Genomic DNA, 19,117 nt, shown 5'->3' with positions numbered 1-19,117 from the left:
ACCTAACACTCAAAAGTCGCTATATAACCAGACTTGGCATTTTGAGACAGCTCCACAAATCCAGAGTCTAAACACACTGTCTTCCGTTTGTCAAAAGAAGGCAAGTCCCAGTTAATTGAGGAAACAGAACTCTTCCCTCAACCCCCCTCATGGCTGCTGCTTATTTTTTCAGAGTGAACATTGTGCAAAGAAAGTGAAATTTAATTTGGTGATTCCTTCCTCCCCGATCCCAAGCTGGTGTCTGCTTTTAACTCCATCAGTTCACGAACCCTGGAATCACGTCACAGCTGTTCAAGCAAACACAGCAAACTTGCGCCTGACACAAGATGCGCAGAGTCCACCTTTCTCAAAAAATCCTGGTTTATTTCAGTGGTACGGCAGAGAGCCGTGATCTATCACCCCAATAGCCTAAGCCGGATGCCAATTCATAATAGGACGCACTGTACTGAGGAAATGCCTATCTGGCATTGTACATTATTTCTTACACAATTCATCATATGGAGACACCACACAGAGAAAAGGAGGAGGGTTGAGGGTGAGAGGGAGCCAAAATAAAATGCTAACGGAAAAATAAAAAATCTCTCCACTTCTTCACTCCTCCAAATATAGGAGAGATTCCCCTCCCTTCCCCTCGGCTGTACCTTGCTGCAGAAGAAAAAGCTTCCAAAACGTACAGTAGTTGTTTTTTTAAAAACTCACTCTAACTACTGCACACGATTCAAAGGAAATATAGGAAACCACAATTCTCAGCTCTCCATGAGAGGCAAATGGAAAGTCACTTAAAGTGACTCCTGTCTTAAAGTGGCGGGATCCATTTTCTTTGTTATGGGAGAAAAAGGAAAACCAAACCAAACCAAACCAAACCATGCAAACGCCAGTAGAATGCAGGTCATCTGCCCAGCTGTGAAGGTGCAACTGGTTTGTGCAATGTGAGGTGCCATGCCATTGTGAGCCATTTTCTTGTACTATCCTAGCAAGTCCAGGTGTCTTCCACAAGATGAGTAGCTAAGCCAGGAGACACTGACAGAGTCCCCAGAGGGTCGCATTCTGCAAAGGAAAAGCCAACTGGGGTTTTCACAGCATAGGTATTGGTGACACAATGCATGTGTGATTCCTAAAACTCTGCAAGTGCACATTAAACCGTCCCTAGTAGTAGCCAGCAGGGGAATGCAGTTTCATAAGGGCACTCCAGAGATAGTAGGCAGGAGGAAAGGGGCTAAAAAAAAGAAAAGAAACAACCAAGGAAGAACTCACATCAAAGGCAACTTCTCTGTACAGCAGATGAACAGATCTATCTTCACATCCTTTTTAAAAAAAAATACCAGATGAACTCAGGGGGAAAATAACTGCATTAACTCCTTGTCTCTCAGAGACACAGGGACTATCACACACCAGGAGAAAGAAAAATCATAGCATTTCTTGATGCAAGCAGTTTGAGTTTATAAAAGGCAACAGAGCAATGACAGCAGAAGCCGAGCCATGTTTATCTTAGGGGTTCCCGTGACGAATACCTAACCCGCGGAAGCATGACCACATCGACAGCTAATAGAGAAAAAAAAAAGGGGGTGGGGGTAGAGGGAAGGACTTTTTAGTTGTAAAAATAAAAGGCTGTTATTTAAAAAAAGCTCTGGGATGACACAAATAGCTGAAATACCTCAGAGCAGAGAAGCATCATTTTTAACTCTTGCAGTTGTGACACTGAATGAAAAAAGGAAAGAGGAAAAAAAAAGTTAAGTTAAAGGTACTTTTCAGTGCAAATGCAGGACCCCGTAGCAAAGCAGATTAGTAAAGAAAACAAAAACCCTAGGAAATAACTGAAGCACACACTGGGAGCGAGGTATTAAAAAACCCAGAACACTGACATGTGGCAAACAGCAATTTTTTTCCCTCCCCGTCTACAGGCCAAACACAAATAATATTCACATTACATCAGTGAACAACCCTAAATGACAAAAGGGTGTTTACTTACCTCATTATAAATCTGCTGGATGGAAGGGTTGCGTTCTCCTGTGTGGAGTTTCAATGGAAAAGTAAGGGAATTAAGAGCTGCAGTCTAGCCCTGTGCAGTTCCTCAGTAATCTGTGGATAAAAAGAGAAGTCTTCATTACTGACCACAGGCACGGAGACTTGCAGCGCACGCCCCCTCGAAGCTGCACCAGCCAGTAGCACACAGAAGTTAGTCTACAGGAGCAGGAGACAAGCTGAGCAGAGACCATACTGATTTATCTGCACCTCTGGTGGAAAGAAGAAAAAAAAAAAAGGAAAAAACCCAGCTCAAAATATAGCAAAGGGGGAAAAGTAGGGCCATAGCATCGGTAGGATGACAGGCATGGGTGCATGCCAAATCTCGAAGGGAAAAAAAACCCACCACACGCCTTTAATCAAAACTTAGCCAAGACCTTAATTAAAAAAGCTCCTACAAAATATCAGATAATGGACTGCATTTTCAGGTCTTTTTGTAAAACAATCTCAGATGGAGACATTTCTAAACTCCTGCCAGAGAAGGGAAAGCTGCCAATTTTAGGTTACAGTATCAAAGACATTTATCCTCCGCATCCCAAATCTCAGTTACACCAGTGTAAACCCAGAGTCACTCTCTTGGTGTCAGTGGGGTTATTCCTGATTTACACCAATGTAACAGAGTGGAATCAGGTCCCATCTCCAGTGACTTCAGTGCAGCTGCTCTGGATTTACACTGGTGTCATGAGAGCAGAATCAGACTCTATTTGCATTGACTTCACTGCAGCTGCTCCTGATTTACACCAGTGTAACTAAAAGAAGAATGCTGCCCTTTTTCCTAGATGACAATTAGATGGTTTGCGTCTTGTTTAAACAATACTCTCCTCGTAATTTTTAATGATTAAAAGGTAAAAAGGATTGTCCCCGTTTTCTCTGTTGAGAGAGGCAGTTATAGCATTTGAAATCCCATGTGAAGCCAATCTGGGTTTCCACAGCATGAAGACCAAATTCCTTTTCAAATTATGCTTATTATGTATGTAGCTCCATAAATGCAGAGAATTATTTGTCATCTAATCTTGACAATCAAGTGGAATTTCAATAAAAATCATAGGCTGGACACCATCCAAACTGATTCTAATACAATAATATTTATAAGCGCATATGTTTATACTGTATATGGGAACAACTACAAAATGATTTTGAGAAGATGGCCTGGGAATTAACAGATTGGAGTACTGGGTCTAAAACTACTTTTGGCTTTGATGGTAATAAAATGCATGTGGTTTTGACGTAAGCCTCAAAAGCAACCAAACATTTCTCAGTTGTATTGTCATTGCTATATACTACAGAGAATCTGTGTCATAGTTTGTACTATTGTCTTATATAATATGGACAACCTGCATCGTGTGCTCCTTTACAGTTCCCGACACAAAGATAAATCTATAGATTCTCTCTCGTTCCAGCTCTACATGCTATAGAGAAGCGGTATATAATAACACACACTAGTTTGCACGACTGTAGTGACTTTCCTTAAAGGGATCTCAAAGTGCAACATAAACCTATTCTGATGAGAAACAGAAAGTAAAGTTTCGAAAAATGTTACACTGTCCCTCTACTCACCCTTCCCCATTTTCCAGCCAGATCTAATGAGCATTATCACCTGAAACATAGCAAGATGAAGTGGCATGCCAAGGTCACCCAGCAAATCAGAGTGGGAACAGTACCCAAGCGTCCTGCTCACACCTCAAGACAACTATAGCCTTTACCACCACAGCCTCATCCTAGGAAATTTCTGCATGGGCTTAATTGGAAGGGCTGGGATTGATCTAAGATACGCAACTTCAGCTATGCTATTCGCATAGCTGAAATCGAAGTATCGAAGTTTGACTTACCCGGTCGTCCTCACGGCAGCAAGTCGACTGCTGCAGCTCCCCAGTTGACTCCGATTACTCCTCCTGCCGAGGCAGAGTATGGGCATCAATTCGGGGACCGATTTATCATGTTTAGACAAAACACGATAAATCGATCCCCAATAGATCGATTACTACCCGCCAATCCGGTGGGTAGTGAAGACGTGGCCTAAGTATGTGACTAGTCCACGACTAAGCATGTACATAAGTCTCCGCAGGTTCAGGGATTATAGTTCAATAGTATCTATGACAGGGAAACTATATAATTCCCTCTCCTTTCTAGACCTCTGTACTATGGAGAACACATATAATGCATCACTTTGGTAGTATGTCACATATTCTCTAGAGAACATCACTAGCACGCTTGTCTTAACATCTGTTTTGCAAAATTTAGAAAAGAGCTATGTTTTTAAAACACACACAAACATAATAGCATGCCCACATAGTGTATATGCACAGTGCCCATGTGCTACACCCACAAAGACACACACATACAGTGAGAAGTAAAATGAATATAGAGTCACCTGCTTTTGGCAAAATTGATATAAATCCACAGTAAACTTCACTGAAGCCAATGAATTTAGGCTGGTGTGAGATAAAACTTTTAGCCCATGTATTGTGCTTTGTTGGAAAAGCAGACCATCAGTAAAATAATGAAGATTATAATACAGGCTGTATTCATATAATTGTTCTGCATCCACGTACATGAAAACATTTCTGTCATTGTCACAGAGAGAGATTCTAATTCCACACAATAAAAGGACATTTTCCTTTCAAAGTTCTCTGGTTTTGCCTTGGTCAAGACATTTCTCATGTGACATAAATCAAAGCCAGGTGCATCTCTTTGCAGTAAATGTTTGCTAATAAACGCAGCTGAAAAATATATGGCTGCATTAAAATAAAACCCATCTCATTCACTTTAAGATGCATGACTAATGATCACTTCACTTTCAGGTGGTATTGATTTCCATCTGGAACTAAACCTTTTTTAAGGTATTAGATATTAACAATGAAGAACCCTGTTCTATCACACTTTGAATTTATTCCATGACACCCAACATACATTTGCTTGTTTTTACTGGGCACTGCAGACTACAGGCTAACATACTGCTGCGTGGGCTACAATGGGTGCAATTTTTCTTGCTGCACTCACATTTACCCATATGCTTCTGGTGCCTGGCAATTGTGGAGGGAGCAGTCAAACGGAAAGCTGCTCAAATAGCCGCTGTGCACAGAGATGTCCCATTCTGCACTCAGATGTTTGTGCCGGCTGATTGAATATTCATTTGTTCCTGATTTCCTTTCACTTCTGCCAGATGCTCACACAGAGGTGAAGTCTGGCAAGCTGGGTGCCTGTTAACTCAAAGACCCGATGATATTTACTTGCCACTTGGAAGAGGGCAGCAGAGGTCATTCCTAGGAAACCAGCGGCCGTTACTGTGATGGGGGAGAAAATTGACAATGTGAGCACCCTCACTGCATTGTCAGAAAGACCATGGCCACCATTTCTTTTACAGACTGTCCCAAACCGATGCCCGAAATCCAAAGACTCAGTCTTTGGGGAGATTTTCCAGTTCTGTTTTTGTAAATTTCCCCTATATTCAGAGTGAGTCAAACCAGACTCCCAGCCCTCATCCCAAACTGTGGGGCTTGTCAAAACCCAACTCCTGCTCAGGACGCACATTTTGCTCCTCGGGTCCATTTTTAGGGCTCAACATCAGGACCAAACATTCAAAAACAGACTCCAAAATTGCACCTGTAAGTATCACAAACACAAACCCCACCTGTGCACTAATGACGGGGCAGGACCAAACCTCAGCCTTGAACATCCCATGTTCAGGGAACGTTTGGATCCCAATCCAAACCCCTCAGCTAGGACCCAGGTCTGATTTGGACATGCCCAGGGTGGCTGGAGCATGCAGCTTGGGGGAAGCAGCTATCTGCCCAGTGAGAAGATCCAAAAGAAGGTTCTTGGAAGCCATTGTACAAATCTGTCTGTAACCAGGTAGCTTGCCCATTAACGATGGGAGGGCCTAGGGCTAATCACCCCAGATTACTAACGAGCAACACCTGAGAGAGATCAGCTGATTCCACTCTAACGAGCAGCAGGAAGCTGCAAGGAGAGGGGCGGTGTAGGAAACTGCAGAGTGTGAGAAAGGTGCCTGCAGAGAAGACCCTGATACAAGGAGAGTTTGGAGGCCAGAGCTCAGTGTGGGAAATCCTGCCTGTGTTTGGGCTTGGAGCTCAGAGCCAGAAGGCTGAGCTCCAGATAGGAAGATCTGAGAGGACTGTCTGTGAGAACAAACTGATGGAAGAAAGAGCTCTAGTTGTGAGAGAAGATGCCACAGTATGAACTTCTGTATTACGGTGACAGACTTTATTTTGGGACCTGCGGACTGTTTTGAACCTTTTCTGTTATTAAACCTGCCCCAGGCAGGGGTGGTGTTAACCCAGGGAGACGTCTGTGTGCAAGTTCTTAAGGGGTCCTGAAGAGAGGGAAACAGAGTCAGGGTTCCACAGAGAGATCTCTGGCCACACGGGGGTGCTCAAAAGGTGGCTGACCCTATTACAATATTCTCACAACTCAGTGTACTCAATGTTACCCCTGCTTGGCATTCAATTGTTCCTTGCTTCAGACACAAACATCCACAATCCAAGTAACTACAACCTGTCAATCAGAGATGAGGACAACAAATACTTCCATCCATTAGCCCTCTATCCGCCCATGATTCCAGTATTTGCATATCTGCCTAGTGATGCAGGCTAGTCTGTTACATAGTCCTCTGAAATTCTGGCACATCCACACGAAATAACTGCAACTGCTGTCCAGCATCATACCTCTAGCTTGTGGGCAGTCATTTCAATCAATCAACAATGAACGGGTTACGTGGGCCACAGGTTGTCCCATTCACCCAAAGAAAAGAGCAAATTAAATGGCAGAGGTTTCTTCCATGGCATTTCAAGTCAGACAGGAATTCTCAGATGGACATCTAAATACGAATACATTTATCATTGAAAACACATTTACGTGGCAACATTAATTTACCGTGGTGCTTAACACAGAGAGAGAAGGCACTGACCGTCTCCTGATCAGCTTTTAGTCTATGGGAGACAAGACCAACGTAAGAGACAGGGCAAGATGAGGAAAGGGTGAGTGTGGGGATTACTAATGAGGAGAAGGCTAGGGGGTCTGAAGGAGTGGAGAACTGTCAGTTGACAGCTGAAGCCGCTAACAAATAACACTCTCTGTTGATGCCAGAAGATGTTCCCTGTATCCCTGCCACAGCCTTGGCAACATCTCAATTTCCCCATCGCCTTTATTGTCACCATCTTTCCAGCCCTCACCTTAGTACCTCCACTGTCACTCTTTGAACCTTGAGCTACGATTTTCCATGCACAATGAGCAGCCATGTATCTTCAGTCAAAGGAATATTTTAGATTAAGGCAAACGACAAAACAAGAAAGAACAAAAGTAACTTCTCCCTGATATCGAGAGAGCACTGGGTGCGTCTCTCTCCTCTGTAACATGCTGCATTTTTTGTCCCAAACAAAGTAGCTGGCAAGCATATTCCTGAGAAATTTTAAAGCGCAGTGCAGAGAAAAAAGGGACATTTTGGTTGAAAAATGTGAGCCTTGTTTGGACCAGCTCCATAAAATAAAATTAAAGAGCAGATAAAAGAGGCAACAAGTTGGTGGAAGAAAGAAAAAGAAAAAGAAAACAAGACTGAACTGATATGCTGATTTCTTCTGGATGGCTGCAGTCAGGGATCAGCTGATGCTTCTCATTTCCTTGGTCTTTCTTCTCCAAGTAAACTGACTAATGAGAACCCTTTCCTACCCCTGCCCAACTGGGGGTTTCTTAGAAATTCATTTTCTGAATCCAGCCTAATCTAGCTGTAGGAAAGGCACCATGATCAGCCCGAATCAAAAAGAACAGCTACACCAACTGAAATATAATTCCACCGAGACACAGCAGATAAACATTGCTCGGAAATCTGCAATAGGTTTTCTCCTATTCCATCTCCCTTTAATAAAAGCTACAGCTTGAGTACTAAAAATAGGAAGAAAAGACCCGCTCTGGGTTGTACATTGAGACAGACTGACGCAAGTGTATATTGTGAAGGCCTATCCACAGGCACAGGTATACTCAAAACACACCTACAGTCCCATACACACCTAACACAGTAATGCACTTATGCACAAACTCAAATGCACACACACATGCTGTTGTTCTATATTGTATACAATCACATGCAGACACACACACAAACATATAGGCCCAAAATGTTCCAAAGTGGCCACTAATTTAAGAGGCCTCAGTTTTGGGGGTGTCTGTCTTGAGGCACCTTGGACGTAATTTTCAGAAAGTGCTGAGCACCCACAACTCCGTTAGAAGCCAATGGGCTCTGTGAGCGCTCAACATGGGCCAGTGGATCGAGCGCTAGACTGGACTATGGGGTTCTGTTCCTGGCTTTGCCAGTAGGCTGCTGGGTGACCTCGGGCAAGTGCCATCTCTGTGGTTCAGTTGCCCCATCTGTAAAATGGGGATAATGATACTGACCTCCTTTATTAAGCACTTTGAGATCTAGGGATGAAAAGCACAAGATACGAGCTAGGTCTTATTATTAACAACTCTGAAAAAATCAGGCTCAAGGAAGGTGTCTAATAGTTGGGTGCCAGAAAGTGAGGCACCAAAATTAGAGACCAGTTTTGACAACATGGCTGACAATGTGCGCAACATCTCTCTACACACACATACACACACACACAAATACCTGTGCCCCTTCCTAGCATTTTCCAGCAGACATTTATCCGACACTCAAGTTGTGAACAACAAGCCCGTCAGGGTTAGGATTGCCAACAGTCCCTTGTACAAGGAGGTCCCTTATTTTTCCGTCTGTGTACAATAAGCTCAGGAGTTGCTGAGTGCTGCCCAAAGCAGCAAGAAATACCCCTGGCAATGTAGGTGAGTACAGCTTATTAATTATTAAATAAACAATAATTAATAACGATAATATCAGGAGGAGATGTGGCGCGGGGGTGCTTGGAAAACAATCCCTTACTTTTGAAATACAATGCTGGCAACCTAACCAGAGGCCACATCATCACTATAAATGACACATTCCAATTTCAGTCTGTTTTATAGTCCTGTTTCTTTTTTTTTAAAAAACCTGCCTGAGATTAGGATTTAGGCTTTCCAACCCCCCTAGACCCTATGGGAAACTGCAGGATAGTGATGGGGCAGCTATTTGTACAATCCCTAGGCTAACAAGATGTAGCATCCCTTACTAGCCTCTCATAGACATTCAATATGGGAATCCTGTTAATGAAAGGAAAACAGAGCAAGGCTGAGAAGCGGAGGCCCAGGGTGTGGTAACACAAGAAGGCAGGACTGGAGTCATGAATGAATCCTTTCACTGTGGTCCAGGGAAAGCCAGTGGCACAGAGGGTTGAGGAATTCAAGAGTTCCGTACACCAAAACAGGCAGCGGAATACATTAACAGGAATACGGAGACATAACTTTCCTTTAATTAGCAGTGGTGCTGCCATGTTGGTCCCAGGATATGAGACAGACAAGGCGGGTGAAGTAGTATCTTCTATTGGACCAACTTCTGCCGGTGAGAGAGAGCTGCTTTTGAGCTTTCCAGAAGAGCTCTGTGTGAGCTCAAAAGCTTGTCCCGCAAAAGATATCACCCCACCTGCCTTGTCTCTTTAATTAGGAGACGAGGTGAACGTGCGAGAGGTGTGCTGGAAAGGGAGAAATGCCACATCTGGCTGCTAATGTTGCAGACTGCCAGTTACAAAGAAAAGAGGAAGAAAAAATACATATCTCTCCACAGTAAAAAAGTCCTGCTTCCCAAATTGTAAATCGCTGTCTTTATTTTTTCCTGTAATTATGTCTCTAAGGGATAACTAAAATTTACATTTTTGCAGGACCTGTATAGTTTATTCAGAGGCCTGTTTAGAGAAAGGCTCGGCTAATAAATAGACTTATTGATACTTGCACTTATACATTATACTAAATACACATTCAGACAACTGGCCTATTTTACACCAAACTATATTGTGAACAAATTATTCTCTTTTCCAGCACAGTGCGGGCACACACAGACACACGCTATATATACACACACACTCTCCAACCCCCAGCTGAGGTATGAATGGCTGTAGTGTACAGAATTACTTTATACTAACGGCTTTCAAAACACTCAGAGAGAAAAAAAAGTACAAAGATTCCTTCAGACTCTCTCTCTATCCAAGTTTATTTCACCTTTCTCCCCTCACGTTCCCTTCCAAAAAAATAAAAAGAAGAGGAAATTATTCCTTAATACTCCTGTACAAAAATAAATTAACCTTTCTCTCCTTTGTCTTCTCATTGCAGCCAGAACAAACTTCTCTTTCCTGCCTCTCATTAGGGGATAATGCTCCAATGAAATATTTACTCCTCCTGCTCCTAATTTGTTTGACATTATTTATACAAATATTCTCTAGAAATTTATTTCCAGCATCAGCAGTGCTTTAACCTCTAGGCCCGGGGTTCAAATCCAGCCTAGGTTAGGACTAGTCATAAATTTTTACCATATGAGGGTTGTGCTGTGGCTTATATGAAATGAGTCCAATACCAAAACAGGAGTCCACATTCAAAAAAAATGTCTACCACGCAAATCTTCGGGCTTTATTCACCTTCACTGGCTAGATGACAGTTGTCGAGCAGAGCAAGAGTTGCAGGTGACTTCTGTCAGGTGCAATCCCCAGCCAACAGAATTCCTGCGGTTGGTGCACAGCCCAGGGCAGTCTCAGCTCAGATGGTGTGATGGTGAGGAGGTGTGGGGTAGATGAGATAGCTGAATGGGCTACAGAGTGTGAACTGCTCCAGTCAGGTAAGGCGCATTGGCCAGGCAGCGTGAGGGAAGCTGGCACAGCTGCTGCCTGTGCTGCACCTGGGCTTGGGCTTGGATTTATTTATTTGGGTTTCTTTATAAATGTACCTTCCAACACTCTAGGCACAGAGGGAACGGGGGATAAATAGAAGCCGTCAGTCACCAAGACCCAGTGGTCTCTCTGCAGAGCTCAAACAGCAACTCTGGGAGTAGAAAGTGAACTCGGATTGGGAGATGTGGTCCAGCTACCTTGAAATGCTGCAATATGGAGTCTGAATCAGAGCCATCTGCATTTGGATTGATGCTACACCATTAAAAGAGGAAAGGTAGGGCACAGACAATGGCATTGCCAAGGGTCAGCACAGCCAGGTAGCCCCCACCTGTGCCGATGTGCACGCAAACCCTTCTTAGGTTTCAGGGAAGATGAGATGTAGCGGAGCCCCATCCTGGCCCCATTTGTACACAGCACTGAATACTCCAGTACTTCGGGCCCATTTGGTACCCTACACTCAGCACAGGCCCAGCCCATGTGTAACAGTCAGGAGAGAAGAGTAGCACTAAACTAAGGTGCATGATCAGAGCTGGGGCCAGGTTCTAGTCAGCCCTATTAGTCCCTCACTTTCATGACCTCCTAATCCATTCATAAATGCAATGAAAAAAAGAGAGCCTGTAAAATGTATTAGAGGTGGAACCCAACTCAAACACCCCCAAACGCAGAGGAAGTGCTGATCTGGTTCCAAGTCTCTTGGCTGACTCCCTAGCTTTGCAAGAGACCAAAGCAAAACTCAAGATGTGACCTCTCCCTTTCCCCTTCCAACCAAACACTGGGAGGCTCAGATTCCCACCTGGAACTGCTAATGGCTCCATCTACATCATGGATCTGAGCAGCCTGGACTTAGAGAGTTTGGAGCAGGAGTAGGACTTGACCTTGGAAATGCAAGGCAGGCAGAACACAACCCAGGCAGAAGGGTGAGTCCAGAACACCCACCCTGGGACGGGACTTGACTGGGTCTAGGAAATCAGGAATGGACTCTTTTCGCTTTCTAACCCTTTTTTCCATCAGGGCGTGTTCTGAATTTTTTAAGGGGTATTTTTAGTGAGTTGCTTCAGGCAATAACTCAGAAGTCTCATCACTACTTATTGGAAAGCCCACCAGTGGAATCAACAAGCTGCAGCAGCAAAACCACTGGAGTGTGAAAAGCTTTTCCTGCCCCAAATGCCTACCACGGGGAAGAGGCATTAACTCGCACACACGTCTTGTGATCATTTCTGTCACTCATCACTCATGGCCTCACACTGGAATACCAATATTAGCACCCGGGGTTAAGACGGCAAACCCGCTGGGTGTCTTTTAACCTCAAACGATAACAGGCTTATCATCTGTTTAGCTAAAGAGTGAGGGGAGACAAGTCATTCTCTAAAGCCTCCCAGAGCTATCCAGGGTGGAGCGGCTAAGGGAGAAATATTGTTCATTCACATCCAACAGCTAAACGTGCAACTATGGCAAAGCTTCAAATGCATAAACACTCCTCTGTGCCTCTGGACTTCCAGCAGACTGGACACATAGATGGCATTATATTTCGCTGGCCCCAGATCCTGGGCATAATATTTTTTTTAGCAGTGGACTAAATATTTTTAACATATGCAAACATGCATGACTAAAGCCGCTACAGAACCCGGGAGCGGTGACGCTGATGGGCATCCAGGGCAGAACAATGTCAGCATTCTGCTTCCCATGCAGCATGTCCCTGCTGAGATGATGCACTGGGTGTGCAGCTTGAGAGAAGGTAGTGGGGCGGGGGGGGGGGAGTGGAAGCTTTCAGGCTAATTTTATAACTATGCCAGAACGGAGGAGTCGAAATTCCTCCAAGTTGTAGAATTGAGAACACACAGAGAAATAATCACACACACACACGCTTGGTGCTTTGGCTGAGAGGAAGAAATCTGTATTCTAAACAAACAGAAAGGTGACAGGCTGAATAAGTGGAGCAAGAAATCCAGCAGCAGGCATATAGAGCATTGACAGGTTCAGAGAGGGTTAGATAGATAGATAGATAGATAGATAGATAGATAGATAGATAGATAGATAGATAGATAGATAGATAGATAGATAGATAGATATTTAAAGCAGTGGCTTTCAACCTTTCCAGACTACTGTACCCCTTTCAGGAGTCTGATTTGTCTTGTGTGCCCCAAGTTTCATCTCACTTTAAAACTTGGTTACAAAATCGGACACAGAAATACAAAAGTGTCACAGCAGAGTAATACTGAAAAAATGGCTGACTTTCTCATTTGACTATATAATCATAAAATAAATCAAATGGAATGTAAATATTGTACTTACATTTCAGTGTATAGTATATAGAGCAGTATAAACAAGTCATTGTCTGTATGAAATTTTAGTTTGTACTGAGTTTTCTGGTGCTTTTTTATGTAGCCTGTTGTAAAACTAGGCAGATATCTAGATGAGCTGATGTACCCCCAAACTCTGCATACCCCTAGGGTACATGTACTCCTGGTTGAGAATGGTTCTAAAGCACTTATATGACCACCGTTACTATAGCATCTGATCATCTCACAGTGGTTAATTTATCCTTTCAATATCCTTGGGAAGCAGGGACATGCTATTACCTCTATTTTACAGATGGGGAAACTGAGGCACTTGAGTGGCTTGCCCAAGGTCCCATGGGATAAATACACATGTAGAGTTCTCAGATAAACAAAATGATCCTAGGTACGCAAGGGAAGGAGTGACTCAAGGCAAAGGTAGTTGGAGACTGAGCCTTTCACCTTGGCATCACTGACAGCAGTGACTGAAAAGTGTTATAATCTGAGGTGTATTTAGCAGTCCTTGTTAAACAAGCTGGTGATTGCGGTCCTTATTCTTAGTGGGCTGGTCTTCTCATCACAACTGACACCCTTTGTTGGAATTTTTGTAATAGGGGCCGGGAATCAAATGGGCCATCAAAACTGAAATATCCATTTGCCTCTCCAAGAGAGAGTTGAGGCAAATTGGCTGGGCTACTTATGAAAGCTTGCACAGCTGCTCTCTAAGCTGGGCCCATGTGGTGGAGAAATGGAAGCATTCTGACTCTAGTATGAAATGCACTTAAAAAGATCTAACCCTCCTTATTGACCCCTTACTTGTATATATAGGGCCAGGCTTGTACGGGGCACAACTGACACCTACATTTGCACATTCAAATACCCACTGTGCCTCTGCAAATAAGGTACATGCACCAGACAGGTTCTCCCAACAATGGATAACTGCACTCAGGTTGGGCCTATGCGAATGTACATGCCTCACTTTAACATCTGACCCATAAACAGCAATTGTGGCATCACTTATATGAATTGATTATGTTCAGGAATTGCAGATGTTTAGAGAATAGAAATGTTTGAGATTCTCAGCGATAAGGAGCCAGAAATCAGTGCAATAGGACATCATACGGAAAATAGGCAGATGGTCCTTGAGAGAATGGTCTGCCCAAGAGGACACATTTCTGGGCAGCAGCTATGCCAGGAATGCAGTGTTATCCAATCTCTCACTAACACAAATTGATCTACAGCAATCAGAGAAGTGACTTGGTGTTTGCCCTATTGCATGTGGCTGAGTGAAATGCCACTTGGCCATGTGTGACTGATTGGTATCAACGAAACTTCAAGCGCAGGGTTAGACGGATGTACTTGCAGGGATGTTGACAAGTGAATTAGCAAAAAAATGCCAGGGTGTGGGAGGAATAATAAGGATAATCAAATATGAGACATGAGGTATTGAACTTTTGTCGGTGCCTTCATCCAACCTGCTCAATGCCTGCATGCTGGGTTCCCTTTCACATTAACACTCGCTTCGCGCTTGGCCACCCTGTGTAGGAAATTAACACAGGTGCTGCATTTCCTTCTGCAGTGAAACATCATGGGGCAGGAGCAGCGCCTTTCTCCCACACTCTGCAGTCTTCTCTGTTTACATCTCTCCAACTACTCATCTTCCTGCCCCTGCTCATCTCTCCTCCAGTGAAACTGTCAGTTCAGCAATAACAACATGTTTACGCCTGCTCTTGTCTTGACCACAGTTTACTGTCTAGCCTTGTTGTGGCTATTTCCTTGTGGGGGAGAAAAGAAAAAGCCAGTCATATTCCTCTGTAACTTCTGTGACAGGGTTTGGTCACAGAGACCCCCTTGGGACTGTCACTTGATGTGCTGAGACTACCTCTGAGCCCATTTTCTCTGCCAGTTTGGGTCTCTAGAACCCTGCTTTGTTGAGCCAGACATGCAAGCCTGCTGCAACCATGTCTCCAAAGCTGCAGACTTAACTGAAAACAGCTTAAGAAGTGGTCCAATCTCCAGCACCCAGGTCCCAGTGGGGTCCAAACCCCAAATAAATCCATTTTACTCTGTATGAAGCTTACACAGGGTAAACTCATAAATTGTCCACCCTCTATAATACTGATAGAGAGATATGCACAGCTGTTTGCTCCACCAGGCATTAATCACTTATTCTGGGTTAATTAATAAACAAAAATGATTTTATTACGTATAAAAAGGAGGATTTAAGTGGTTTCAAGTAATAACAGACAGAACAAAGTAAGTTACCAAGCAAAATAAAACAAAACATACAAGTCTAAGCCTAACACATTAAGAAAGTGAATACAGGTAAATCTCATCCTTACAGATGTTCCAATAAGCTTCTTTCACAGACTAGACTCCTTCCTAGTCTGGGAACAATCCTTTCCCCTGGTACAGTTCTTGTTAGTTTCCGCTCAGGTGGTAACTAGAGGATTTCTCATGACTGCCGCCCCCTTTGTTCTGTTCCACCCCCTTTTATAGCTTTGATACAAGGTGGAAATCCTTTGTCTCCCTCTGGGCTCCCCCCCTTCCTTCTAAATGGAAAAGCACCAGGTTAAAGGTGGATTCCAGTTCAGGTGACACATGATCACACGTCCCGCGAGACTTTATTACCCATTTGCTGGCGCACACGTTTACAGGAAGTCTTACAAGTAAACAGAGCCATTTACAATCAATTGTCCTGGTTAATGGGAGCCATCAAGATTCTAAGCCATCATTAATGCCCGCACTTTGCATAATTACAATAGGACCTCACAGTTAGCTTCATATTTCCAGTTTTAGATACAAGAGTGGTACATTTATACAAATAGGATGAACACACTCAGTAGATTATAAGCTTTGTAATGATACTTTACAATAGACCTTTGGAATAAAGCATATTCCAGTTACATCATATCCACACTTATAAACATATTTATAGAAATATGGAGTGCAATATCACAACTTCCTTTGCTTTATAAGCTACAGGACTCTAGTTTGCAGAGAGGTCGAGCAGCTGCAAATCCCAAAGAAGTCAACCCAAAACCTGTTGAAATAAATGGAAAGATTTTCATGGACTACCACGGGCTTTGGATCAGGCCCCAGAGCACTATAAGAATCTGTGGCCTGATTTTTTTGTATTCCATAAAAACGTTCCCCTGTGCACACCATTCTATAAAAACCATTTGCACATACAAATGTAGGTGTGCAGGCATGCCCTGTGAGAAGAGCTGAGCACCCACAATTCCAATTTAAGGCCCTGGGAGCTGGGATCACTCAGTCCTCGGAAAGCTGGGCTTGGAATTTTAAGGGTCTGAGCCCCTGATGTGGGATTAACGGGGGATGTTAAAGGGACAAAAAGCAACCACAGCCAGCACATTCAGGCCAATCACCAGCAGGTTTCATTACCAACAAACCTGCACGTGTCTTTTCCAGCACTGATAGCTAGCAGCATATCTGGATGGAAATAGAAGCTTTTAAGAGGAGCGGCGTAGTGTAGCGGGCAAGGCACTGGCGTGGGATTCGGGAGAGCTGGGTTCCATTCCAGTTCTGCTGGTGATTGTGGGCAATTGCCTTCCGTTCTTGTTTCTCCTCCCACATCTTGGCTGTTTGATTCCAACCTCTCTGAGGTGGGGACTGTCTCTCACGATGTTTCTAGCACAACAGGGCCCTGATCTTGATTGGGCCTTCTAGGTGCTACTATAACACTTGTAATAAATGTTGATAATATTAAATAAGCAGCCACCATAACCCGGCCATATATAATCAAAGATTTCTCAGCAGACTGATTAGCCCTTGATATGTCCTAAAGCCATGAAGGTGGATTCATTTTTAGGATCCTCAAGTTCAGAATCACAGTTTCATCTGACTCAATGATAAAGAGGGGGATCAGGTCTCAACTTTGGGGGTTAAGATCTAGGGTTTTGTTCTTTTAAGTATTTCATGTATCACCAGAGTCTAAAGTTCTCTCTCTCTGTACACAAGAGAGCATGCACTGCCATGTGCTCCTACTACATATCTCCACGCTATGGCTCTTTTTGAACTGCAAACCAATACTTATAGTTACTAAGTAGCTGTTTCAAATTTCAACATAACTGCATATAGTGTAATGCACAGGAAGCTGTTAAGGGATGTTACTTTCCACACCAAGCGCCGGGTGAAATGCAAGTGCATACATGTATTCCCAGAGCCCATTCCAAACCCCTCTGGACAGTAGCACTAGTTCAGTATGATTGATAGCATTACCGAGGGCAGTGCCAGAATCAGAATCACAGGGGTATTGTAGTACATGACTAGGGTGCACTGATTGCATTTGTGGAGGCAAGCGGGGAGTCCCAAAGCTAGAATTGCAGGGGATATCCAGAGTCAAGGTTAAGAAATATGCACAAGGGCTTCTGGCAGTCCCAGATTAGAATCAGCAGTGGTATTACTCCGGCAGTGACACTGTGAAGTCAAAATCTGGGCCAAAACATATTTTTTGTAATCACAGAGTTTTAATAAACCTAAAGCGAGGTCTGCACTACAAACTTTTGATTCTACAGCAAAATTGATTAGGGTGATGACTTTTCTATAACAGCAAAAGCCTAAATGTAGATGCAGTTATACTGGTAAAAAAAAGGGCTTTTGCTGATTGATATAAACTATACTGGCTAAAGCACTTGGTTGCTGGTGGTGCACTGTGTCTAGATTAGACCTCAGGCTAGCGGAAATATTTGCTTTGCTGTTTGCTTTCTGAACCCAATAAAAACAGTTCTTTAAAACAACCAGATCCTTGCCATTTTTGCAGCTCCAGCCCAGCGCACGTATGACTTGTATTACAGTAGCGCCTAAGGGCTCCAGCCATGGACCAAGACCCCGACGTGGCGTTGAACAAACACAGAACAAAAAGACAATCTTTGCCCCAAACACGCATGAGAAACTGCAAGTGAAACTGACGATAAGCAGAACGAAAGTTGACACTAATGGAAGTGGTAGCACGGACTAGAACCGGGCATACTGTAGATCGGGGTAAGTTTTCTATATGGGTATTTATATAGCCCCTGGATACCCTAGTATCCAAGCATGGCCAGCTTACTTCTGTTCTGACCTGTTATGCCAGATCAAGGCTCCCCATGCAGCTTTGCCAATACACATCTGTGCTGACCCGCGGTTATATTTTATTTGATTTGGAAATATGTGAAATGTCTGTGAACCCGCCTACCCTTGCCAGTGAAAGAAACACCAGGTGTAGATTGCCAAATAGTGCCAGAGGAGCAGCACCCACAGGACTCTTAGCAGCAGATGCCGATATGAACACAGCTTCCTGGAACACATTGCCCCGCCGTCCATGTACGCTGGGGCTTGAATGGCTGCTGTGTAACCAGCATCAGCTCACAGGGAGTATGTTTCCCTGTTTCCCATTGAAACACACTGTTTATCCAAGCCCACTGAGCCTTCTGACCTTGCGGATGTGAATCTTAAGGGCTCAATTTTCCGGATATTTAGATCTAGAAAGATTGTGGTTATGGCAAATTAGGCATCTCGCTGCTCTGTGTGCAGAGGCTACTGCACGCTTCTAACCCATGTCAGTGCCAGGCTTTCCAGCTGCTTGAATGCGTCTGGTCATCCTCTATGCCATCTGAGCACAAGGGGAGCCTTTTCACTTATGCCATCATGCACACAAAGGCCCTGGGATGTACCAGGCTGCCAGCTGGCACTCCAGGAACACAACCTGCCAAGCAGGGAGGCAAGGTACAAATTCCACTACTGGTGCCAGCATCACAGCTGTTGGCACCAAACCTTGGCCGGGGAACAGAGATGCAAAGGGCTGTGGCACTAGCGGAGATGAACAGCCTATGCTGCAGTGCTGTCGCTGGTGCTGTGGTTTGTGGATTGGGTGTGCCATGACCTGGACAAACTGGAGAAATGGTCTGAAGTAAAGAGGATGAAATTCAATAAGGACAAATGCAAAGTACTCCGTTTAGAAAGGAACAATCAGCTGCACACATACAAAATGAGAAATGACTGCCGAGGAGGGAGTACTGCGGAAGGGATCTGGGGGGT

The sequence above is a fragment of the Gopherus evgoodei genome, chromosome 12 (assembly GCF_007399415.2).
Source record: "Gopherus evgoodei ecotype Sinaloan lineage chromosome 12, rGopEvg1_v1.p, whole genome shotgun sequence".
NCBI lineage: Eukaryota > Metazoa > Chordata > Testudines > Testudinidae > Gopherus > Gopherus evgoodei.
Note: the sequence above shows the minus strand (reverse complement) of the source record.